Source organism: Balaenoptera ricei, chromosome 4, assembly GCF_028023285.1.
Source record: "Balaenoptera ricei isolate mBalRic1 chromosome 4, mBalRic1.hap2, whole genome shotgun sequence".
In the NCBI taxonomy this organism is placed as follows: domain Eukaryota; kingdom Metazoa; phylum Chordata; class Mammalia; order Artiodactyla; family Balaenopteridae; genus Balaenoptera; species Balaenoptera ricei.
Genome location: NC_082642.1, coordinates 79327049 through 79353127, shown reverse-complemented (window position 1 = coordinate 79353127; position 26079 = coordinate 79327049). Strand labels below are relative to the sequence as shown.

Below are 26079 nucleotides of genomic sequence, written 5' to 3'. Positions count from 1 at the left end.
GAAAAAGTTCTGCCAAAATTATTTTTTCTTTCTCAGTTTCTCAAAACAGCCATAGAAACCACTTTGTTTTTCATGTTTGTTCCTATGGACCTTATTGTCTAATCATTTTCCAGGTAAGAGATTATAAGGCAGCCTTTTTCAGGTTTTCAATTAGTAACTTTTTATGGTCTTTCTTGGAGAGGTTTGTTTCCTGGTTTATGATCCTCTAGATACTTTAGGGAACTTTAGTGAGGAAAGCTTGTAGTTTCCGAGACACTCGGCAGCCATTGTGCCCCCACCTCCATCATCTTATTAAATTATGAAAGCTGTTAAGGAGAATGGAAAGACAGCCTAGAGGTGGGGTTCAATAACTTTTACAACTTCCATTCTGATTATAATAAAGTATTAGGCTGCTATAAAGACATCAAGTTTTGTTCAGCTCCCAGGTCCAGGTTAATAAGCAGTAGAGTTACATAAACATCTTTCCATTTGACACCTCACAATCCCTAGATGCCTTCTGAGGTATGTCTCACCCTTTTGTTTATACTATTATAATACAAACTAAAAATTGGTTTTCAATTTCTAATGTAAAATTCTTTTGTCATCTATGTTGTAATCCTGCCTCTAAGCATTTGCCTAAGTAATCTCTCTTGCCTGTTTTTTGATGAGGTGTGTCATAAAGTACTGTAAAGGTTGTGTTTACTTTGTGTTGCATTTATTGAGAAGTAGAAAAAAGGCCGTTCTATACCTTCCAGATGTTCCATCATTTCTTTGATGTCTGCAGAACAACCTGTGTAAATTGTTTCTACTAAGTTTGTATTGCAAATGTATTTTGAAATGAATTTTACCAGGATCCATCATACCATTTTGCTATGAAAACAATGGTACACATCTCACAACATGGCATTCAAGGTTTATTCCTTAAATTCTAGACTAATGCTCGAAGTAGTGTATTTTATTATCTGGTTATGATTGTATTTGTTGTCCTGGGAGGAAGGCAGAGTGAGATATTATCACCTCACTTTCCACATGAGGAAGTGGAGACATGAACAGAAATGATTAAATGAGACAGCACACAAGAAAAGTATCTGGGACAGAGCTTGGTATGTGTGTATATGTGTGCATGTGGTGTGTGTGTACATATACAGAGAGACACACACATATGTGTGTATATATATGTATTTTATATATATATATATTTTGCAAAATGAGGGTGAGGGCAATAATTTCTTTCTTTATAAGAATATATATACTTACTATCAAAAAGCAAATTAGTGGCAGATCTAAAATTAAACCTTCTTAATTTCTAGTAAGCTCTATTCAGATGTCACAGATAACATTTCCCTATCTGGCTATTAGCTTTCCACATTCAGGAGAAACTAATATCTGTTACAGTAATCAATTTTTAAAATACAATCCAAAAACATTATAGGGACACTTCCTTAAACTCTCTTTTCTTTATATATTTCTACTGGCATTACAATACTATTTTGACTTCTTCTTCAGATCTCTTTCTCTGAATACAGCCTTCAGCCAAATTCTGGTTTAAGTAAAGTTTGGCTTTGATTTCCCTCTACTTTCTATTTTGGTTCTTCTGCTTCTTATGTGACAATCCATATTCCATAAAAATCAGTTCATGGGCAGAAACAGCAGGGAGAGGAATCTGATTAGGACAGTGAACTGTGAGTCAGAGAGTGGGAATTCCACAGGGGGAAAAAGAAAAGGCTTTCAAGCAATTAGGAACTGGGATTACTAAAGGAGTTGAGTGATTTGAGAGAAGCAAGGGGTTAATAACTTGGAGTTTGCCAGGCAATAAGTGAGCAGGGCAGAGCAGGCCAAACAAGTATATGGAAACAGCAGCAGGCAGAATGCAAAAATGCTCTGTACCTTCAGTCACTCTTTATTCCTCTTATTATGGCAAATTTCAATCTAATGTGACACTATCCCAGAATCCTACCGGTGGTAATAACTGCAACAGTTGGCTGGCTGACCAGTCATTATGGGGTGAGGAGTGATTACAGCTCTTTTGGCAGAAGGGTTTTCTTCACTCTGTTGAAATGGATGCAATTACAGTAATTCACACCAAAGAGGGAGAAAATGATCATTAACTTATTACAACCCTCAAAAATAGTATGTTTTGAGGAGAGGACTGAAGCAACACTTCTCCAAGTAAATTCTATGCCACACTCACTCCTGTATTTTAGTTCAATGCTCCAGATGAAAAAGGCTTCTGTGGTCAAACATGCTGAGAAATGCTGCATGATCCTCTTACTAGAAACATTAATAAAGGTCCCGAGAAGTCTTGCAGTAAGAACGTAAGTTCATTTAATTTTATTTAATTTACTTTTATGGTTAGTGCTTTCAGTGTCCTGCTCAAGAAATCTTTGCATACTCCAAGACTGCAAAGATATTTTTCTTTGTTTTTCCTAGCTCTTGGTTCTGAGTTTTATATTTAGATCTATGATCCATGCCTATTTAATTTTTGTATATGGAGAGAGAAAGACATGGAGATTCTTTTTTTTCCCCATAAGAAAATCCATTTGATCCAGCAACATGTTTAAAAAGACTATCCTTTTCCCGTTGAATTTACTTGCCACCTTGATCAAAAATCAATTGACCTTATATGTGTGACCGATTTCTGGACGCACTATTGTGTCCCACTGATATTATTTATCTATGCTTAGGGCAATACTTGATTAACTGTAGCTTTAAAGTCTTGAAATCACATATTATAAATCTTCCACCTTGTTGTTTCTTTTCAAGATTGTTTTAGCTCTTCTATATTCATTGCGTTTCCAAATAAATTTTAGAATCAGCTTGAAAATTTCTTCAAAAATACCTGCTAGAATTCTGATAGAGGTTGCACTGGATCTATAGATTAATTTAGGGAGAATTGGCGTCTCAACAGTTTTGAGTTCTATAATCCATGATCATGGTATGGTTGACCCTTGAACAATACAGGTTTGAACTGCATGGGTCCACTTAGATTTTTTTCAACAGTACATTGTACGGTACCACATGATCTGAGGTTGGTTGAATCTGCAAATTTGGAACCCAGAAGGAGGAACTGTGTATATGGAGGGCAGACTATAAATTACTGCAGATTTTCAACTGCACGAGGGTCATCAGCACCACTAATGCCTGCATTGTTCAAGGGTCAACTGTATATATATTGTACTTTTAATTTTGATCTTTAATTTTTCTCAGCTATGTTTTGTAGTTCTCAGTAGAGAGGTCTTGTGCTTTTTTAAAAGATTTATTTCTATGTATTCGGTATTTTTTTAAAAATTATTTATTTATTTATTTATTTTTGGCTGTGTTTCTGTGCGAGGGCTTTCTCTAGTTGTGGCGAGCGGAGGCCACTCTTCATCGCGGTGCGTGGGCCTCTCACTATCGCGGCCTCTCTTGTTGAAGAGCACAGGCTCCAGACGCGCAGGCTCAGTAGTTGTGGCTCACGGGCCCAGCTGCTCCGCGGCATGTGGGATCCTCCCAGACCAGGGCTCGAACCCGTGTCCCCTGCATTGGCAGGCGGACTCTCAACCACTGCGCCACCAGGGAAGCCCTGTATTCGATATTTTAATGGTGATATTTTTATTTAGTTTCTAATTGTTTTAGCTATTCTAATTATTTCAAATAAATTTTTTATATTGACTATAACCTGTGGCCTGGATAAATTTACTAATTAGTTCATATAGTTTTTTATAGCTTCTACAGGGTTTTCTATGTATACAATCTTTCCGTGTGTGAATCACGCCAGTTTTGCCTTCTTTCTGAAATTTGGCCTTTTATCCCCTTTTCTTGCCTTAACACAGTGGCCCTATACTAAGCACATAATATACATCATCTCATTTAATCTTCATAACAACTCAGTGATATTCCTATTTTATAGATAAGAAAACTAAGGCTCAGAAATGTTCAGCAACTTGCCCAATCAATATTGCACATCCACTAACAGATCTAGAATTCAAACCTAGGCAGTCTTACTCCAAACCTGTACTTTTGCCTACTAGCTTCTAAATTTGGAAAACTCAGAGGCACAAAAGCAAAAAATTTTTCAAATTAATAATAGAAAAAAATCCCATTAAGGGCAAAGATACAAACAGTTCATAGAAAAAAAAAAAGGCATTTCTTTTAAATATGAGAAGATAGTCAACCCCACACAAAATGAAAGATATGCAAATTAAAACTATGCTAAAATGGTGCAGTATGAAAACAGCATAGTGGTTTCTCAAAAAATGAAAATAGAATTACCATATGATCCAGCAATCCCACTTCTAGGTTTATCCAAAAAAACTGAAAGCAGAACCTCAAGGAGTTATCCGCATACTCATGTTCATAGCAGCATTATTCACAGTAGCCAAGAGGTAGAAGCAAACCAAATATCTATAGATGGATAAATGGATAAACAAAATGTGATATCTACAACACAACAGAATATTATTCAGCCTTAAAAAGGAAGGAAATCCTGTCATATGCTACAACATGGAGGAACCTTGAGGACTTTATCCTAAGTGAAACAAGCCTCACAAAAAAGACAAAAAACTGTGTGATTTCACTTATATGAGGTATCTATACTAGTCAAATTCATAGAAACAGAAAGTAGAATGGTGGTTGCTATGAAATGGGGGAGGGAGAAATGGAGAATTGTCATGTAATAGGTAAAGAGTTTCAATTTTACAAGATGAAAAAGCTCTGGAGATCTGTTTCATAACAATGTTAAAATGTTTAACACTACTGAATTGTACACTTAAAAAATGGTTGCGGGCTTCCCTGGTGGCGCAGTGTTTAAGAATCCGCCTGCCAATGTAAGGGACACGGGTTCGAGCCCTGGTCCGGGAAGATCCCACATGCCACAGAGCAACTAAGCCCGTGCGCCACAACTACTGAGCCTGTGCTCTAGAGCCTGAGAGCCACAACTACTGAGCTGCATGCCACAACTACTGAAGCCCACACGCCTAGAGCCCGTGCTCTGCAACAAGAGAAGCCACTGCAATGAGAAGCCCGCGCACTGCAACTAGAGAAAGCCCCAGTACAGCAACAAAGACCCAATGCAGCCAAAAATAAATAAATTAAATAAATTAATTTAAAAAAATGGTTGCAATGATAAATTTTACATTATTTTTTAAATCACAATTTAAAATTTAAAAACTATTTTTAAAACCTTAACACAAATTTTATTATAAATTCTTAAAAAAACTATGCTGAAACCATTTTTTAAGCTATCAGATGGGCAAAAATCCAAAAGTCTGATAGCACTCTCTTATATGTTCATTGCTGGGTGAGTACAAATTGGTACAGTCCCTATGGAGCGCAATTAGGCAATAACTATGACACCTTTTGATCCAGCAATTCTACTCTGGTGAATTTAATCATTCAGATATACTGTATGAATATATGAGATGATATAGGCACAAGATTGTGAACTTCAGCATTGTTTGCAAAAGAAAGATACTGGAAATAACCAAAATGCCCATTACTGGATGACTGGTCAAGTAAGTTATATCTATACAATGGAATACTATGCAGCTATTTTAAAATGAGAATGCTCACTACGTACTGATATGGAAAGAGGTTCAAGATATAAGTGAAAAAAGTAAGAGTATATATAATAGTATGTGTAAAAAAGGAGGGAAGTAGGAATCTGTTTATACTTTTATCTTTCCTTGACATATAAAGAAACTCTACATACATGAAAAGGATAATAATAAAATATAGTAATATTGATAATAATAATAAATAAATAAAAATAATAATAACGATTTGGGGGCCCTGAACGGGAACCGAATAGGTAGGGCACTGGGGTGCGAAGACTTTTCAAAATATACTTTTTTATATGTTTTGTTCTTGGAACCATGTGACTTATATCACCTATTCAAAAAGTTCAATTAAAATTCCTATGCTTAGAAATAAATTTTAATGGCACCAATTGACAGTAAATGATTCACAAAACAAATGTTTATCAAGTATCTACTATATGTCAAGTAGGCACTATTTGGGGTACTGGCAATACAGCACTGAACAAGATAGAGTTCTTGCCCTCATAGAACTTACATTCTAGTGGGAAAGACTATATATATTTTACTGAATAAAATAAATTATGCCAGGTAGCTATTTAAGAAAACGTCAACCAGGGTAAAGGAAAAAGGAGTGACGTAGTGAAAGTGAGGTGGTGGTACCTCTGAAGAGGAGGCATTTGAGTAGAGACCTGAATGAAGGGAAGGAAGAAACAATGTAAGGGAAAGCTCTCCAGGCAGCAAAAGCCTTGAGGCAGGAACAAGCTTGATGTGTTGCAGAAACAGCAAAAACATTTATACAGCTGGAGCAAACTGTGTGAGGAGAACAAGGCAGGCAATGATGATAAACAGACGGTCAGAAGGCAGATCATATGGGCTTTGTGGGACATGTGCAAGGGTTTGGGTGTTTGAGACAACTATTGGAGGTTTTAAAAAAAAAATCTAGAAGGGTCTTCATTAAGATTTGGCCAGGGCACACCTGTATGGCCTTCTAGGTTGTTAGATGACTGAAATATTTTAAATATGGTCAGAAAATAACTGCTTCCCTGGTAATAGTGTCACCTGCCATGCTGGCTCCTCTCCCAGGATACCCAACCCTCACCCCCGCCATGAACCGATAACTAAGTAACCTGGCGCAGCAGTGGCTATTAATAGAGCTGGGGAAGTTAATCAGCTCAGGAACCTAGAATCATTGCAGTTCAGCAATCTAAAGGATGAGCCAAGGTTTCACTTTATTATAGCCCTAGAGCCTGCTTAGGACAGTGTGTCTTGGTCTTCCATCCCACCAAGGGTCAGTTGGGCCCCAATACCATCATCTGGGCTCCCGCTCAAGTCCAGCAGGAATAAGAGGCAGGCTAGAGAAATAGACCCAATGTCCCTAAGGTCTGAGATGAAGCTAGAGGAAAGGGAAAACTGTACTTCCATATAAACAATCTGTCTCCTCAGTACTTCCTGAATGATTTGAAAGGCTACTGGCCCACAGCCAGCCTTTATAATTTTTATATAATACATTAACCACATCAAACTTTTTCTATGTTCAAAGTCATACAGTTGTCGAGTACCAGGATTTTTTTTTCAAATACATTATGACAAAAGGGAATAGAAAATATCAACCTCGCCAGCACCAAATGCAATCTTAACAGTCTCATAGCTGCACTCAATAAAGTCAATGTTTGTATAACAATGTGTAGTTCCTGGAATCCTAATATCAACGTAGAACTCTAGCAGCTGAACTACAGCAATTTTAATTTCATATATGAAATTTATTTTACACACTATAGTATTGGGAATTTAGTCCGGAAAATTAGTACACATGTCAAAATCTTAAAAACAGATTTCTCCGAAGTTGCATGAAATTTCTAAGGCTGCTTGCCATTTCCATCCATTTCACGAAGCTCCTCCTCTTATTCTGCTGCTCTTAAATCTAGGATCCCAACAACTGATTATGTTAGTTCTACTTAGTTCTCATTCATTCGATTTCTTTGAACATCAAAACCTCCAGTTTAATTACCTGAGAGACTACTAAATATTTGCTAACATAATCTTGTAACATGAGCCTAAACTAAAGGGAAAGCAACTGGAGAGAACATCAGGGAGAAAATTTAAGCACTACTCAGAAATAATCAATCTCAGGGCACCAGATATACAATCACTTTTATTTTCTGACCATAAGCACCTTAACTCAACCAAAGACAAGACATTAAAAGTCATCTCATGCAAGCAGGAGGACCTGTGTTAGCAGAACACTTGCTGAAAAAGCTTTAGGGCTTTCCTTTTCATTAAAAAAGATCAAACTACTTGTGAAATGCTGAAACTTTCTTGTAAGTAGGTCTAGTACACAAGATTTAGTACCTTAATTTAATCTTAGATAGAAATTGTTCCTACCATGCTTTCATATTCAAATATCAAAATATTAAAAAAAAATACTTACACCACAGCAACCTGAAGTCTGCAGAGACAGCATGAAACAACCAGCAGCTGCCTACTTCCTCACAGACTAAACTTTGTTCCCTTCCTGGCTGGTTCTGGATCAGGTTCACACTGATACACATTTACCATGGCGCCTTGGAAGCTACCACCCAATGCGGTGGGAGGGTTTGTTAATTTAAATCCTGCATGATAACCACCTATCAGCAACTTCTCAAAGGGGGAGTTGGACATGTTTAAAGAGACAAATGTAAGAAAGATTATAGAGAAAGCCTGAAAAATCTCATAATCTCTAATGGCTGGGTTTTGGTTTCAGAGGGGATTTCCTTCCCATGTGTTCCTAGAAAAATCAAACAAACCAATACAATAGTCCTCTGAGATTCAAAAATCTTGCTTTCTTCCTTTGATAAAAGTTTTCCCTCCTCCTCAGAGTGCATACATTGTGCAGTCACGGCAGAAAGAGGCCAGAAAGTTGCTTCTCAACTACTGTATAGTCCATCACCTCCATTCACCTCAACTCTTTCACTAGTTAGGGAAACAATGCAAAGTTCTTGTTAAACTTAGTGCTTTCTGACATTGAAACTACTTGCTGATCTAACGTAAAGTGAAAACTTAGATCCCAAATTCTGTTCTTCACAAGATAAAATGTTATGCTGCTTCATCCCCTTCCACATCCCTAAGCTTCTTTCCCTCTGAGCTACTGCATTTCTATAATTTGTAGCATTAGCCTTTGAAGCAGAAACCATTTATTATGTACTTACTACACTAATCACTTTATAAACATTATCGCATTCTCTCCTAAGCAATACATTTTGGGATCATCTTCAATTTGTCTTAGTCTGATTCTCTGTATCCAATTTAGCCCCTTCACTATCCTGGTGATCCTCTGCAATAAGCACTGCAGTAGGCAGAATAATGACCTCCTCCACAGATGTCCACACCCTAACCATCAGATCTGCGACTATGTTACCTTCCACAGCAAAGGGGACTCTGTAGATTCAATTAAGAACTTTGAGATGGGGAGATTATCGAGATGCATCTAATCTTTCCCAGCTGTGGTAAGAGAGGGGCAATGTGAGGACCTGACTTGCTCTTACTGGCTTTGAAGATGGAGGAAGGGGGCCACTAGACGCTGAAAAAGGCAAGGAAACACCTTCTCTTCTAGAGCCTCCAGAAAGGGACACGGCCCTGATAACACCTTGGTTTTAGCCTAGTGAGACCCACATTGGATTTTTGACCTACAGAACTGTAAAATAATAAATTTGTGTCGTTTTAAGCTACTAAGTTTGTGACAATTTTTTTAATAGCAGGGATAGAAATATAATATAGGTACTTTCATTTCAAAATGTCTCTTTGAAAACATAACACCCAGAACTGATAGAACACTCCAAATGAAGTCTGATGAAGAAAAAAAATAATTGTGGAACTATCAAGGTACTATAATTTTATAAATGCAACTCAAGACTGTTTTAGATTTTTAATGCATTATGCTCTTAAGTTAGTGGACTCAAGTTTTTGTCACACAAACTACATCAAATCAGGTGCCTCATTCGCTTTTTTCAGCTAATATTAGAGATTAAATGCAGAGCTGTATATTCAGTCCTTTTAAATTTCATCTTATTGGTTTTAGCCCATATTTCTAATATTAAGATAATTTTGAATCATGTCTCTGTACTATGTCACTGGAAATATTTTTTAAGCCTAACTGCATTGATTTAATTTCCATGTATTCACCAAGTTATTAGTAAGTAAACACTGAGCAGTCAAGATCAAGAACAGAGTTCTGAAACAGAGAACAGAGTCCTGCTATTAGAGATCTTCAGTTTGACATTGGTCCATGAGTCAATACTCTTTGGGTACACAAGTTTGATCAGCTACAAAAACACTCTCATGTAGCTTATACTGTTTTTTAACTTCTCAAATGTATCAGGAGAATAAAATGCCTTAATAAATAAAGATATGTCTACAGCATACCAATCCACTAGAACTCTACTGGAAATGGAGGTGTGGTTACTGTGATGTGAGCAGCTGTTTTGTTTTGTTTGTAAGTCAGTGTTGTCTCTTAGTGATTATCATTTTCTTTTTTAAGAGTTTATAAACTATCAGTTAATTATTCTTTCTAGAAGTCCACTTGAAATTAAAAGGAATTTTTCCCAGTTGTAAGAAGTGACAACAATCTCTGTCTCAAAGTGGAGATATAGTAGAGGGAGGAAATGGGGGAACACTATGAAAGAAGGCATGGTGGAAGGAACGAGCGCTGCGTGCCCTTGGGAGAGTATAAAAAACAGACTGATCGGAGCAGCAGTAGTTGTTGGAAAGTAGTGTGAAACTAGGGTTTTAACATACAATGTAAAGTCTTGAAAAGGGAACTAGGATTTTAACTTAATATATCAGGAAATAGGTGAAACTGAAAGATTTTAAGGAAAGAAAATAAAATAATGAGTACATTAATAACCAAATTGAAAAATGGGCAAAGTTATAGGGACAGTTCACAGAAGAAGAAATATAAATGGCTCTTAAATATATGAAAAGACTCTCCACCTTATTCATTATAAGAGAAATGCAAATTAAAAGTACAATGACAATATTTTAACCTATTAAATTGGCAAAGTTCAAAGTCACATGAGACACAATGTTGGTGAAGTTACGGGGATATAATGGAGGATAAATTGGGAGAACATCTGAAAAGCAAATTGGCAATCAAATTATGAATATATATCCCCTTTGACCCAGCAATAACTAAAAACATACATATATAAAATGATTTATGTCCGACTATTCACTGCAGCTTTGTTTGCAAAAGTTAAAAATGTCAATGAGCAGGGAACTGGTAAATTACAGTGCAGATATCCAATGGAATACTGGAATAAGAAAACAAGGCAAGCTTGTGTTACTGATGAAGAATGATCAAGCTGTGTTAAGTTTAAAAAGGTAAATTACAGAGCACTATATTTAGAATGCAACTATTTGTGTGTGTGTGTGTTTGAGAGAGAGTGTATACACAGAAAATCTCTCTGGAGGAATAACCAAGAATCCAGAAACAGTGGGTTCTCTCTAGGGAAGGGACTGGATAGCTGTGGTTCAGAGGTGGAAGGAGATTTATGCATCCTTTTGTCCTTTTTGAATTTTTACCCAAGCTGGTATTAGCTATTTAAAAATAGAAATATGCTAAATGGCAATATGGCATCCTGGAATAGAAAAAGCAGAGTAGCGAAAAATCTGGCAAAAACCAAATAAAGTCTGGATTTTAGTTAACAGTCATGTACCACTGTTAATTTCTTAATTTTGACAAATGAGCCATGGTTATGTAAGATGTTAATATCTGGAGAAACTGGGTGAAGGTACTATTTTTGCAACTTTTCTGTAAATGTAAAATTATTCCCAAAATAAAAAGTTTATTAAAACAAGAAATAAACATTTAAAAAGTTACTAGGGCAGCTATGGTGGAAATGGCTTGGAGAGAGGAGAGATTAGAACCAAAAAGAGGCCAGATGAGAAACAGGGGAAGTAATCCTGGCATGAGTGGATGAAGGCCTGCATTAGGGTAAAAGTCATGAAAATTCAATGACAAGAACTAACACAGATATAAGATACATTTCAAAAGAAAAAAATCAACCAAATATTTGCAGTAGTGGAGAGAGAGAAGAATAGTGATACCAGATGAAAGATGAAAATTAAAAAAGGAAGCTGGTTTGAAGGGGAATGAAATTCATTTAATTCATTCCTTCAACAAATATTTGTTGATACCTACTATGCCAGGCACTGTGCAAGGCACTGGGGATGTGAGAGTGACCCTAAAATGTTCTAGTTCAATTGTCTAAAAGGCCTCTGGATATTAGAGGATGAGAGTTTGGGGAGAGGACAGAACTGGGATAGGTGAGAAAGATGATACAGAGTAAGGAAGGAGAGGCCAAAACTGAGCCATGGAACAGAAACACAATTAGGGGGAAGAGCATAGTAGCAAAAAAGACAAAGAAGGAATCAGCAGAGGGGTTTGAAAAGAAGCACGGTAGGGTAATTTCCTGGAAACCAAGATAAAAGATCAAAGAAGAAGGGTTCCATCAAATGCACTGTCCAAGAAATGAGGATATACAAAAGACCACGAGACAGCGGATTAAAAAGAGAGAAGAGAGATAACTGATGGCAAAAGAAGTCACTCAAGAGACCTTTTTCACTTTCAGTGAAGTCTAAATGGAACCCAGATCACAGAAGTCAAAGTTTTACAAGAAAACACTTCTGAGTCAAAGGCCTTTGGGAAATGGGATTCCATTTATTATCATGCTTCTCAAATTGGGTACTTGAAGCCACAGCACATATTGTTAAGTAGCATCAGCTTTATTTGGAGGAAAATACACTGAATGAGAGAGAACACACAAAATTTGCATGAGTTTCTAAGACAAATTCTAAAATTTCAAGCATGGGGGTCATCTTCTTACTTCTAGGGCTACAAATTCACTCTCCATTTCCATAAAGGGGTACTTGGGTAGAAATTTGAGAAGCACTGATATAATGGCCAGCTATGCTGAAACGTGGGCTTGCTATTAAAACTCAGATAACTATAATTTAAAAATAACGATGAATTATGGTCTCGCATGGCAAATTACAATAAACATTTCACATTCAAAGAAGAAAAATAATGAACAAAATCTTGGATTTATCATATTTGCCACTATTTGCTATTTCTAGTCACATAACCATATATTATTTACCCTTTATGTCTATAGCTAGAGCTTGGCTACAAACTGAGAGGGAAGTCACAGTGTCAACTATACTCAGATGCTTTATCAATGCTATTTGAGAATGATGAATGTATACTAAGTACCAACCAATACTATATACATACATATGTGTGTGTGTATATATATATATATACATATATATATACACACATATATAATTTATATATACACATAATGTAAATATGTATGTATGTGTGTGCATATACACATGCATAAGTGTGTATATATATATATATATATGCATAAACGTACACACACATACTGTAAACATAGATGTTAATGCAAGAATTGGTGACTATGCTTCAAATTCTAATTTATAACTAAACAACTGAAACCCTGGCTTATGTGTAGTGCATGGTATATTGATAAAATGGAAGTGTAGTTTTCATATGCAGTTCCCTGCCAAGTAACTTGAAACACTACTTTGGCATTAGTTCCTCACAAACCAGGCTAAATACATATTTGAAAGCTTCGCTCTGATATTTTCCATCTAATTTTAAATAGCCTTGGTCTACAAGCCACAAGGCAATACTCACACCAAGTAAAGATTTCTTTTAAATCTTTTGTGTGAGAAAGTCATTAGATCAGTAACAGTGTAGGTAATATACAGGAGCTTCTTGAAAATGTCATGGGAAAACTATGTAGCATTAGTAATTTTTTAAAAAATCAACTATCTAGTCTAATGTCATCTGAATGGAGAAATTAATATCAGCATCATTTATTACCCTAATGTAATTCTAATACTTAGAGTTTTTTTACTGTTTGAAATAAAACCGATTTTAAGAATAGTTAAACCAGCTTCTTTTGTAGATGTTTAGGTTTCTAAACTAAAAGTTACTTACATAGCAAATAGCTTTCATTAACTCCATCTTGTATACCTTCTCTGAAAGTACCTCTTATGGCTAAGAAACAAAAAGCTAATGTAACACTAAATCTGAAAGACAAAATTACAGCTTTCACACATATTTCATTCAGCCTGGGCTGTTAGCTTTCACAGTCAGTTACAACTACAGAGGCACGTTGTCACTTCTTAACATCATCTACTGCCTATAACTCTCCGTTGTCACATTTTAAAGAAATGTTGACATTATCATGTTTTGAGAAAGCAAATCTGAATTGATATCCTAGGGAACAATATATCATTTTATTTTCCTTCTTGACCTTCATTATCATGAGAGTGGTAGAATTCTCAGTGATTCCCTTTCTGTCCTAAATATTCAAGGAATGAGAATTGATACAAGCACTTTGGATGTCAGTTAAATGGAATTATTAGTACCGCCATGCAATTTGGTATTACCTAGAAAAGATGAAGAAGCACATTCCTACAACCAGCAATTTAACTCCCAGGCACAGACCATAGCCCAGCTTCCTAACTGCTGTCCCATGGTCCCCTAGAGTGCAACAAATGGGTAATAGGTGTGCCCAGATATGGATCTCCTCAACTCGCCAGCCAAGCAGAAGCCCCCAGGCCAGAGACACAGTTTCATTCCTTTAATGGAGAGTTTTGTACAAATATGATCTATAATTTTCTATGTGTGCTATGGCATGAAAAATGTTGGGAAACACTGAGAAGTTCTTGCCTGTGTGTGGCAGATACATATTCAGGAATATATGTATACATAGGAGCAATGTTCGTAATAACTAAAAATTGGACTATCTCAGATATTCATCAATCAATTCATCTGCTAATAAATTCTGGAATACTCATACAATGCAACATTATACAGCAGTGAAAACTAATGAACAATAGCTATATGCATTGACATGGATAGATCTAAGACTATAACGTTGAGCAAAAAAAAAGGTAAGTCCCAGAAAAATACATACAGTATAATTCTATTTTTATAAAACTCAAAAACAAGTAAAACCAATAAACTGTTTAGGGATATTCAGATATGTGACAAAACCATTGAAAAAGGGAAAAATTATTAACACAAAAATTCAGGGGAATTCCCTGGTGGTCCAGCAGTTAGGACTCTGCACTTCCATTGCAGGGGGGCACAGGTTCCATCCCTGGTTGGGGAACTAAGATCCCTCAAGTTGTGCAGCATGGCCAAAAAAAAAAAAATCAGAATTTTGGTTGCCTCTGAGGGAGGATGCAAAGTTTGGAATCAGAGAGAAGCACACAGGAGATATTAGAGGTAATGGTCATATTGCTTTCTTAAAACTGGGCTGTAGGGACACATATGTTCTCTATATAGTTATTCCATAAGCCTTACAGATATTTTGTAAATGTTTTGTATCTACTCAATGTTTAATAAACATCTTTTATAAAAGCCCTACTTTGTCCAGAGGTAGGTAGCAAATGTATCTGTGATCTCTGCAACAGTATGAGGTACATGGAATAGGAGGGACAGAAAGCACCAAATACACAGAATGCTGCAGGTCAGACACTGAACCTTTCACAGAGGCCCTACAAACTCATACACAGTTGCAACAAGGAAAGATTTGTAAGCTACACAATAACTAAAATTAAGACTAAATTCAATATGCTATCATTTTATGAGGCACCACATATGCAAATGTTAACATTAAACACAGATTTAAAGAATCAGGAATGAATAAACTGCCAGCCTATGGATGAATAACTCTTCTATTTTCTAAACAGTCAACATTTCATTGTGTATTTAGACCACACAAAAGACATTTACAGACTGACAATACTTTAATTCATCATGTATATCCAGCCATGTTTGCTGAGTCAAATGTCTGTCTGTTTGTCAATGTCATTTAAGGGCAGGTTTATAAAGCCTCAAGAGCAAGAACTAGATCTGTTTCATCTGATATAACTACCAAGGAAAACACAGTGAAAATGGTTTAAGAATTCCTGCCTCTACTCTGTCTTCTTGTGTTTAAGGGCTAGACATTGGGAAGCTATTTTTCTAAGCACTGGCTATTTTGCCAATCCAGAAGAGCTATAAGAGACCACAGAAATAGAAACTTAACTTCCAAATTAATTAAATTTATTATTTTTGATTTGGAATATAAAGGAAACCCAGTCTGAGCTCTCCCTTTAATATTAAAAAAAAGAGTCACTTAAAAGCAGATAGGTTAATGTTTACACAAAGGCAATTTTTTTCCGTTTGCTTTTTTTTTTTTTTTTTCTTTAAATTTGAATAGGTGAGTGACCTTGCTGGAATTCCCCTGTCAGTTCTGGAGTATCTATCTGGAAATTTCAAACAGAAACTACATTCACACGACACATTATAATGGTATGCCCAGTGGTATCTGTTTCTGCACCTTGAACTCAGATATTACATCACCGATGAATCAATAAACTTCACACAAAATGAAAAGCTTTTTTCCCTTGGGCCATTTAAGAAAAGATCAAATTTAATTGTACTTGATAGTGTATAGTTGTATGGTCAATTGTACACGGAAAAACTTCACATATTTACCCAATTCAAGAAATTCACCCTGATACAGCTACAAGCTATCAAAGGCCTATTTTTGAGTATGTCAAACACTGAATATATCATGCTGAAGTGAGAATCTGAGTCCATATTTAATTCCCATTACTTTAGCATAACTACCTAAAAGTCTACATAATAATAAAGCATTTATTGTTTCTGCTTTATTTCAGATTTTCTAAAATACCTATTTTCACCAAGAGGAAGTTATTTCAGATTTACTGTGAAAAGGCTTATGGCAAACCTGTCCTTTCCAGTGTGAGGCAGTCCTGAAACTAACCTTAAACCACTGAAAATCAATACAGAGTCATAAGCAACAGTGGGAACGATTTAGAATAGAAACAAAATATTTCCCTAATCTAGGCCACACCCCTAGTTTCACCCTTGGCACTTCTCTCCCTCATTTTCAGAAGGTGAAAGTACGATAAGTACGCTCTGGAATTTTAGCCCAGTCATCTATCTTGCTCTCAAATGCTGTTTACAGGACAGAAAAAAAAAATTAAATATTTCATAATCTCAGTTTCGACAGAATATATTAGTGTTTCAGAAGTTGAGATGAATTGGTACACAAGAGCGAATGGGGAAAGAGTATCAGGGAAAGTTCAGCAGAGGGAGCACTGCACTTTCATATTTTTCCTAGAATATCTCTGCACTATTTTATAATAGTGGTTGGAATCATTTCAATATTATATAAAGAATGTAAAATATTCTTTAAAGAAAAATTTTAAACCATTAGCATGACATCTCACAATGTTTCCTGTCCCTACTGCCTCCAATTTAGGAAGGCACAGTAAATGGGATAATAATTCCATGTACAACTGCAACCTGATTTTTCAAATAAAGCTGGAATAAAAGTGTAATGGAGGCAGGGAGGAAGGAAAAATTAGGTATCAAATTGCTTTTCCCAACCATTTCTCACTTCTATCTCCACCTCCCAACCCTCATCTAGTTAGTAAAAAGAAAAAAAAAAACAACTTTTGATGATATTATTTGGAAATATTAAGATACTTAGCATAACCAATTCACAATTATTTCCTAACCTTTACTTTCCAAAATGCTTTCTTTAAAACCTATGCAATATAGAGAGATATCTTAAAGGATATTGGCATCGTGGGGGAGGGAGAAGAGTTCAAGAACATTTTTTATGCTTCTTTATATATTTTGGCTGAAATACATTTATAACCCCAAAACCCCTATAAAGTTATTTTCATTTTGGAAAATAAAAGACACTCGGTGCAAAGATTATGTGATGTCATCAAACAGTAAACTCTTTTGTTAAAAATTTTTTATTTTAGTTGATTTACAATGTTGTGTTAGTTTCAGGTGTACAGCAAAGTGGATAAGTTATACATATATCCACTCTTTTTTAGATTCTTTTCCCATATAGGCCATTACAGAGTATTGAGTAGAGTTCCCAAACAGTAAACTCTTAAATGCAAACACAAGAGGTTTTTTGGCTTCTAAGATACAATTTCATTTTTACACGTATGGGAAAAAAATCCCTTGCCTTTTTTGTTCAGGGCTTTCTCTTACTGTCTTCTTATATCCTATTGACTCCCACATTGATATCTTCTGCTCAGACCTCTCTCTTTCTCTTTTCTTCTCTATGGTTAGCTTTGAAATTTCTTAACCAAAAATACAAGAATAGCTAATATGTATTAAGCCAGACATTGTTCCAAACAATTAATTAAATCTTCACAATAATCCTGTGAGATACTACTTCCAGTTTAAAAATATACTGTTATCCCCACTTTATAAAATAGGACCTGGAAACAGAGGTGGTTCATATTCCACTTGCAATAAAGCGCAGTAGCGAAATTTCTTTCTTATAACTAAATAATTTGCTTTTGCTTTTGTTTTCTTTTTTTTTTTTTTTTTTGATTTCTTCAGGAGGTATTTCCTAAGGAGTGATACTTGGAGGAAAGGGATGTGTGATTCTGCTCTTTTCATTGTGTATCTCCATATTCTTTTCCCAGGATTTTTCTAATGCAGCGATTCTCTACTTATGATCTCTGGACCAGCAGCATCAGCATCACGTGGGAACTTGTTAGAAATGTAAATTCTCAGGCCCCACCCAGACCTACTGAATTAGAAACTCTAGGTAAGGGCCTAGCAATCTGTGTTTTTGTTAAAACGCACATGCGCGCACACACACACACAAACACATACAAAATCTGCTTTTTGTTAAATTATTCCTCCAGGATGATTCTGATGCATGTTAAAGTTTGAGAACCATTGTTCTAATGTGTAATATATCGATCAGTTATGAAAAAGATCCCATTTGGCCACATATTTCATATATTGAGGTATAACTGTATTTTTACTAATTGTATTATATCTCTTGGAAAGGTGCACTCATTTGCATTAATTCGACAAACATTTACTAGGCACCTACTATGTGCTTAAGAATGAGTGCTTGAAGAACTAACAGTCTAGTAAGATAGGCAGAAATTTAATAATTACAATGCCACGTGGTAATATAGTGACAGAGATGCACAGGAAGCTGAGGAAGGGCAAACTGCAATAGGTGAAAGACTGTCTTGATCTCTTAGGAATTGCTGCACTCCACTGCACCCTTCTGAGAAACATTATTTTGTGTGAACATATCCTGCTGTCCTAACCCAGGGACTCTTGCCCAAAACAGGGGTATTACCATAGCAGCCTTCCCTGTCACACAGTGATTAACAAACTCAGTAAGATCATTCCTCCTTGGTTAGAATCCAGAGGCCATGAGAGACAAGTAGAGAAAGTAGCTAGACAGTCTCCGGAGCTGCCTAAGAGTCCAAAGAGCTTTCCAATTTTAATCCACAATTAACTTTATAATAATTCACCCTTTTCCCACTGCTACCTCATCTTTTCATAATTCTGTCAGATATTTTCCAAAATATAAAAATTTTCAAACACTCTCTGTACTCTTCCAAATTCACATACTTCTAATACTTTAATCACTATTCTGAATATAGTGTTCATCATCCCCCAAAAAGTAAGTGGACCCTTGAACAACACAGGTTTGAAATGTGTGGGTCCACTTATACATGGTTTCTTTTCAATAAATATACTGGAAAAATTTTTGGAGATGTGTGACAATTTTAAAAAACAGATGAAACATGTAGCCTAGAAATATGAAAAAACTTAAGAAAAAGGTATGTCATGAATGCATAAAATTATATATAGATACTAGTCTATCCTAACACAGGCATAAGGTGAGTGATATTTAATATAAAAATAATGTGTTCATTTTCTTACTGTTTTATAATTTTGCTTTCAAAGAATTACATTACCATGCAGTATGCCTCTCTCTCTCCTAAATGGAGAAACAGCCTATCATCAGAGATAAGTGGTTTTTTAAAAAAATAACAATGTTTCTAATATTGCATTATGAATATAACAGTAATATTCTATGCCATAAAAATTTTATAATGATTCATTCATTAGTGTATAGGTTGGGCTACCATGAAGCAATCGTATTGATTACATTAGGCTTCCATAAAGCAGTCATATTGCTGCTTCTTCATTATCAATACATGAATTGTTATATCTGTATAAATATGAATTTCTTTTTCACATTATCTTTTCATTTTTGATGTCCAGTGTTAGTAATATAGATAACATCTACCGTGTTTTGTATCATATAAGACAATATTGATGTAGGTACTGACAGATGATTCATCTTGCAAACAGATGTAAACGTACGGTATTGATAAATACAGTACAGTACTGTACCTATATTTTCTCTTCCTTATGATTTCCTTAATAACATTTTTTTTTCTCTAGCTTACTTTACTGTAAGAATACAGCATATAATACATATAATATACAAAATATGTGTTAATTGACTGTTTATGTTATAGGTAAGGCTTCCTGTCAACAATAGGCTATTAGTAGTTAAGTTTTGGGGGAGTCAAAAGTTATATGTGGATTTTTGATTGTGTGGGGTTTGGTGTTCCGAGCCTCCATGTTATTCAAGGGTCAGCTGTACTATTTTTCATTTTTATGAAAATACGTAAGATCCTTTTGAAACTTATTTTATTCAATGTTGTTTTTTGAGATTGATCCATGTTGATACAAGCAGGTCTATAATGCATTGATGAATTTTATTACAATGAATGAACAGTCAGCAAAGTTCATTCATCCATTTTCCTCTTAATAGAACTTTAGAGGAAAGCTATTTACTTTTTTTTTTTTAAAACAGTGATGCAATTAATATTTTAATAGATTATTTCAGCAAATATGAAGAAAATGTGTCTAGATCTCTCCCTCCACCTATCCTTCCCTCCTTTCTCCTTCTCTCAATTTCAACCAAAAAGCACACAAATTATTTCAAAACAGCTGAATGAGAAGGAAAGGAGAGTCCAAACAATAACTAAAGAGAACCTTGATGGGCTTGAAGACCTCCCTGGGCTGCCAAGAAAATAAGCAAAGATGTCTCTAGGGCTCACAGCAGACACAAGGGATTGCAAGACTAACATTCTCAAAGGAGGGAGGAAACAAAGAGTACTACTATTTGGAGTAGAAATATCCCTAGGAAACTCATTCTAAAATAGGAGAAAACCCTAAGGTACTAGCCAGATCAAAGTTCCACTCGTTTGAGCCCTTTAGAGACATAATTTTGAGATACAAAACAGGTTGATTCAAAACACCTTCGGACAACTCCCAGGAAGTTGTCTTGTTCCACTGAGAATAGGGGAGAGCACAGACACTAGTTCTAGCACCAGAAAACCAGCAATACTACAGACCAACACCAGAGGGAGGAAAAGACTACAAACTCCTGAAAAAGAAACTAATTGGGAAGGTACATACATACAAGCTCAGAGAAGATGCCTCTTCATACAATGTTTGAGAGGCTCCCAGAATCTTTAGTAGAGCTGATTGGTGAAGGTCTTCCCCTTCTGAAGCCCGTCTAAAGAACCGGGAGAGGTAGTGGTTTTTTTCAAATGTGCAAATCCTAGCAAAAAATAACAAGGCATACGAAGAAATGGGGAAACATGGCTCAATCAAAGGAACAAAATAAATCTCCAGAAACTGACCCTAAGGAAATGGAGGTTCATGAATTACCTGACAAAGAATGAAAACAATCATCTTAAAGATGCTCAGTGTGCTGTGTTCAAGAGAACACAGACAACTAAAGAAAATCAGGAAAATGATGCATGAACAAAATGAGACTATCAACAAAGATGAAGTATAAAAAAGAAACAACTTCTGGTGCTGAAGAATACAAATGGGAAAATTCATAAATATGTGGAAATTAAACAACACATCATGAACAACCAATGCTTTAAAGAAGAAAACACATGGGAAATTAGAAGATATCTTGAGACAAATGAAAATGAAAACACAACATATCAAAACTTATGGGATGCAGCAAAAGCAGTACTAAGAGGGGAGTTTGTAGTGGTAAATGCCTACATTAAAAAAAGAAGAGAGATCTCAAATCCACAAGCTAATTTTATACCTCACAGAACTAAAAAAAGAAGAACAAACTAAACTCAATTAGCAGAAGAAAGGAAATAACAAATATTAGTGTAGTATTAAAAAATAGAGACTAGAAAAAGAAATCAATGAACCTAACAGCTGTTTTTTTGTAAAGATCAACAACATTGACAACTCTTAGCTAGACTAAGAAAAAAAAGACTCAAATTACAAAAATATGACTTGAAAGAAGAGACATTACAACTGAAACCAAAAACAAAAAGAATCCAAAGAGTCTGCTATGAACAATTATACAGCAACATATTGGATAATCTAGAAGAAATAGATATTTTTCTAGAAATATACAACATACCAAGACTGAATCATGAAGAAACAGAAAATCTGAACAGACCTACAACTAGTAAGGAGATTGAATCACGAATCATAAACCCCCTGACAGAGAAAAGCCCAGAACCAGATGGCTTCCCTGGAGAATTTTACCAAACATTTAAAGAAGAATTAACACCAATCCTTCTCAAACTCTTCCAAAAAACTGAAGAGGAGGGAACACTTCCAAACTCATTTTATGAGGCCAGCATTACCTTGATATTATTGATAAAATGAGATGAAAATACTACAAGAAAACTATACACCAATATCCCTGATGAATACTGATGTAAAAATCCTCAACATAAAACCAGCAAACCAAATTCAACAACACATTAAAAGGATTATACACCATGACCAAGTGGGATTTATTCCTGGGATGCAAAGATGGTTCAACAGATAAAAATCAATTGATGTAATACACCTCATTAACAGAATTAAGAACAAAATCCACGTGATCATCTCAATTGATGCAGAAAAAGCATTTGACAAAATTAAAACCTTTTCATGATAAAAAAAAAAGTCCAAAAAATTAGAAGGAAATCATCTCAACATAATAATGGCCATATATAAAAAGTCCACAGCTCCACAGACATAGAAAACAAACTTATGGTTACCAAAGGGGAAGTGGTGGTGGTGGGGGATAAATTAGGAGTTTGGGATTAACATATACATACTACTATATATAAAATAAGACCTACTGTATAGCACAGGGAACTATACTCAATATTTTTTAATAACCTATTAGGGAAAAGAATCTGAAAAAGAACATATATATATATATCTGAATCACTTTGCTGTACACCTGAAACCAATACAACATTGTAAATCAACTATACTTCAATTAAAAAAAAAAAAGGCCATAGCTAACACATAGTCAGTGGTGAAAACTGAAAGCTTTCCCTTTATGATCAGAAACAAGGCAAGGATGCCCACTCTTGCTATTTCTGTTCAACATAGTGCTGGAAGTCCTCATCAGAGCAGTTAGGTAAGAAAAAGAAATAAAATGTATCTAAATTGGAAAGGAAGAAGTAAAATTATCCCTGTTCACAGAAAACATGATCTTATATGTAGAAAACACTAAAGATTCCACAAAAAAACCCTACTAGAACTAATAAATGAACTCAGTGAAGTTGCAGGATACAAAATCAACACATAAAAATCACTAACAAAGAACAATCTAAAAAGGAAATTAAACAATCTGATTTACAGTAGCATTTAAAGGAATAAAATATTTAGGAACAAACTTAATCAATGAGGCAAAAGACTTATACACTGAAAACTGCAAAACATTGCTGAGAGAAATTAGAGAAGACACAAGTAAGTGGAAAGACATCCTGTGTTCAGGGAGTGGAAGATTTAATATTGTTAAGATGTCCATACTGCCCACAACAATCTACAAATTAATATAATACCTATCAAAATTCCAATGGCATTTTTTTTGCAGAAATAGAAAAAAAATCCTAAAATTCATATGGAATCTCAAAGGACCTGAATAATCAAAATAATCTTGGAAAAGAAAATCAAAGCTCAAGGCCTCACACTTCCTGACTTCAAAACACATTACAAAGTTACATTATTCAAAATAGTATGGTATTGGCATAACGACAGACATAGAGACCAATGGAACAAAATAGAAAACTGAGAAATAAACACTCACTATTATCAAATTATCTTCAACAAGGGAGCCAAGGCTAAACAGTGGGTAAAGGATAGTCTCTTCAACCAACAGTATAGGGAAAACTGGATATCCACATGCAAAAGAATGCAGCTGGACCCTTAACCTTATACCATATATAAGTATTAACTCAAAATGGATTAAATACCTAAACATAAGACCTAAAACTATAAAACTTACAGAAGAAAACAAAAGAAAAAGTCATGACATTTGATTTGGCAATGATTTTCTGGATATGACACCAAAAGCACAGGCAACAGAAGCAAACAGACAAAATGAGACTACAACAAACTTAAAAACTTCTGTGGAGCAAAGGAAACAATCAGCAGAGTGAAAAGGCAACCTACAGAATGGGAGAAAATATTTGCAAACCACATACCTGATAAGGGGTTAATATCCAGAATATATAAAGAATTCCTACAACAAAATAATCCAATTAAAAAATGGGCAAAGGGTTTGAATAGACATTTGTCCAAAGAAGATATACAAATGGCCAATAAGCATATGAAAAGATATTCAAATTTACTATCGGTGAAATGCAAATCAGAACGAGATATTACTTCACATCGGTTAGGATGGACACTATCCCCCTTGCCAAAAAAAAACCCCAAAAGCCAAAACCCCAAAACCCCCCAAAGAGAAAATATCAGGTGTTAGTATGTGGAGAAACTGGAACCCATGTGCACTATTAGTGGGAATGATGTAAAATAGTACCACCACTCTGGAAAACAGTATGGAAGTGTCTCATAAAATTAAACATAGAACTACCACATGATCCAGCAATCCCACTTCTGGGTATATAGCCAGAAGAATAGAAAACAGGATCTTGAAGGGATATTTGCACTTCCATGTTCATTGCAATATTACTCACATTAGCCAAGAGGGGGAAGGAAGCTAAATGTCCATCAATAGATAAATGGGTATAGAAAATGTGGTATATACATACAATGGAATATTATTCAGCCTTTTAAAAAGAAGGAGATCCTGTCATATGCTACAACATGGATAAACCTGGAGGACATTGTACTAGTGAAATAAGCCAGTTCACCAAAAAATAAATACAGGATGATTCCACTTATATGAGGTATCTAGAGTAGTCAAACTCTTAGAAACATAAAGTAGAATGGAGTTGCCAGGGGTTAGGGGGAAGAAGAAAAGAGGAGTTGTTCAATGGGTACAGGGTTTCAGTTCTGCAAGATGAAAAAGTTCTGGAGATGTGCTGCACAGTGTGCATATAGGTAACACTACTGTACACTTTAAACAGTTAAGATGTTGCGTGGGGGGCAACAGAGACACAGCTACACATAAGGAAGACAACCATGTGAAGATGGAGGCGGAGATTAGAGCTATGCTGTCACAAAGCAAGCAACACCAAGAACTGTCAGCGAATACCAGAAGTTAAGAGAAAGGCATGGAAATAAACTATACTCCAATATAAAATAAAATTTAAAAAATAATAAAAATATCCAATACTGATTTTTAAAAAAGAGAGAGAGAAAGGGATGGAGCAGATTCTTCCCTAGATTCTTCAGAGGGAGCATGGCCCTTCCAACTCCTCGATTTTGGACTTCTAGCATCCAGAACTGTGATAGAATTGCTGGTGCTTTAACTCATTCTAGTTAGTGGCACTTATTGTTTTGGCAGTCTAAGGAAATTAATACAAGGGACCCATAGAAAAGAGCTTGAAGTGAGTGCAGACCCCCTGTGTCTGGGGCTCCCAGTTATTCTAAACTGTTATTCTAGCCCCATATTCAGACTTCAAGAATTCATTAAAATTTTAGCTGTTCTCTTCTTATCCCCTTTTATGGTGGTTGCTGCTTCCTCCCATGCTCTGCCAAAGGCAAAACAGTTCCTGGGTCCCATCTCTTCTCAGAAGGGCTTGTCTTTGGAATTTCATTTCACCTGATTGCCTTGTGAACTCAACTCTCTCATGGGCTCAAGAAAAGTTATGACTGTGGATTATCAGGCTTTTTCTCACATTAGAGTGGGAGAAATGTTCTCTTGCAACTTTCTACATCTTAAACAGAAGCAAAACTCTCCTCCTATAGTTTAATATGAACTTTTTTAGATTTAAGAGATTTTTTATTTTTGTATATACTACAAATGGTTTTTTATCTAAAATCATGTCCAGAAAGCACTTTGCTTTGTTTATTTGCTCTGTTTATTAATACTTTTAATTTTGGGCATAAATTATGTGTACTAAGAAAATGTTATCACTTTAATATTCAATGCTTGTTAAACTATATCTAATCAACTTGATTTCACAAATCTTTATCTTGGTATTTGTTTCCATTTTTGTCTTCATTCTATATATGAATGTGCAATACATATACTAGTGCTTTTTCCTTTGAACTGGATCCATGCTAATTTCTGATTCATGGTTTAGGTTTTCGTTTTTCAAAATAATCCTCTTAATACTGATGTATCTAATTTTGGTTTTCAATCTTGCTACTTATATTTTGATCTGTCTGTACTAATACCAGATGGTTACAAGGGCAGTTGTATTATAGCACATAAAACTTTGGAAGTCAGTCTTT

General features: G+C 35.4%; 2 protein-coding genes across 4 annotated transcripts in view; both read right to left on the bottom strand.

The window, feature by feature from the left end:
• Positions 1–26079, bottom strand: part of LOC132364698 (nucleophosmin-like) — a 40607-nt gene that overhangs the window by 2455 nt on the left and 12073 nt on the right. The window contains exons 3-4 of the mRNA XM_059920714.1: positions 4231–4362; positions 1867–2028 (exon numbers count right to left, since the gene is read on the bottom strand). The gene's annotated coding sequence lies outside the window, so the exon portion shown is untranslated. The remainder of the gene's footprint in view (positions 1–1866; positions 2029–4230; positions 4363–26079) is intronic.
• Positions 1–26079, bottom strand: part of MAP3K13 (mitogen-activated protein kinase kinase kinase 13) — a 162558-nt gene that overhangs the window by 124410 nt on the left and 12069 nt on the right. Inside the window, exon 1 of one of the 3 annotated variants that reach the window (XM_059920709.1) lies at positions 7924–8002. The exons of the other annotated variants lie outside the window; for them this stretch is intronic. The gene's annotated coding sequence lies outside the window, so the exon portion shown is untranslated. Of the gene's footprint in view, positions 1–7923; positions 8003–26079 lie in introns of those variants that run through there. 3 annotated transcript variants of the gene reach the window in all.